The sequence below is a fragment of the Otolemur garnettii genome, unplaced genomic scaffold, assembly GCF_000181295.1.
Source record: "Otolemur garnettii isolate 467f Iridium unplaced genomic scaffold, OtoGar3 scaffold00012, whole genome shotgun sequence".
Classification (NCBI taxonomy): Eukaryota; Metazoa; Chordata; class Mammalia; order Primates; family Galagidae; genus Otolemur; species Otolemur garnettii.
In genome coordinates, this window is record NW_003852407.1 from 6,388,496 (window position 1) to 6,389,908 (window position 1,413).

Here is a 1,413-nt window from a genome sequence, read left to right on the forward strand (position 1 = left end):
AAAAAAAAAAAAAAAAAGTAAAAAGGTATAAACAACAAAACATCCAAAAATGAATTTGTTAAATTATAGTACAGTCCTGTAACAGAACACTACATGGCTATCAAACAGAAAAAAAGGCTTGGCACCTGTTGCTCAGTGGTTAGGGTGCCAGCAGGTTCGAACCCAGCCCAAGCCTGCTAAACAATGACAACTACAACCAAAAAATAGCCGGTTATTGTGGCAGGCTCCTGTAGTCCCAGCTACTTGGGAGGCTGAGGCAAGAGAATTGCTTGAGCCCAAGAGTCTGAGGTTGCTGTGATCGGTGATGCAGTGAGACTCTGTCTAAAAAAAAGAAGAAGAAAGAGAGAGTAAAGGAAAGAAAAGGAAAAAGGAAAGGGAAGAGGAAAGGATTGGCTACATGTGGTATTTTGACACATGCATACAATGTGCAATGATCAAATCAAGGTAACTGGCCTATCCATTAGCTCAAATGTTATCATTTCTTTGCATTAGGTACATATCAAATTTCCAACCTATTTTGAAATACAGAATAAATTAGTATTAATTATTCCTTCTAATTGTACGTTTTTACCAACTAACCAACCTCTCTTCATACCCACATGCACACCCACACCCACACACAATTCAGCCTCTGGTATCTATCATTCTATTCTCTGCCTCCATCAGATCAACTCTTTTGGCTCCCATATATAAGTGAGAATATGCAATATTTATCTTGGTGCCTGGCTTATTTCACTTAACATGCTGGCCCCCAGTTCCAGCCAAGTTGCTGCAAATGACAGAATTTCATTCATTTTTATAGCTGAATAGTACTCAATTTTGTATGCAAAAGAAGCCAAAAAAATTCATACACATTGTAAGAAAAAAAATTGTATTCAAATTGTAATGACATACATCACCAACAAATAATGAATACAAGTCATGTTGAGCACCTCATATAATTGCAGAAGTCCAACGCGACTTGAGTATTACAAATTTAATACAGATTTTTCCATTCTTAAAGTGTGTATACATTTTTGGCATCCTCTGTATATAACACATCACATTTTCTTTGTCCATTCATCTGTTGATGGCCACTTAGGTTAATTACAGATTTTGGCTATTGTCAATAGCTCTGCGATAAACATGAAGATGCAGGTGTCTTTTGACAGCCTGATTTTCTTTCCTTTGCACAAGTACCCAGTAGTGGGATTGCTGGGTCATATGATAGTTCTGTTTTTATTTTTGAGAAACGTCCATCCTGTTTCCCATAATGGCTGCACCAATTTACATTTCCACCAACAATGTATAAGAAAGAGAAAGAGTTCTCTTTCCTGCACATCCTCACCAGCATTTGTTTGTTGTCTTTTTGATAATAACCATTCCATCTGGGTGTGATGAAACCACATTATAGTTTTAACTTGCATTTTTTTT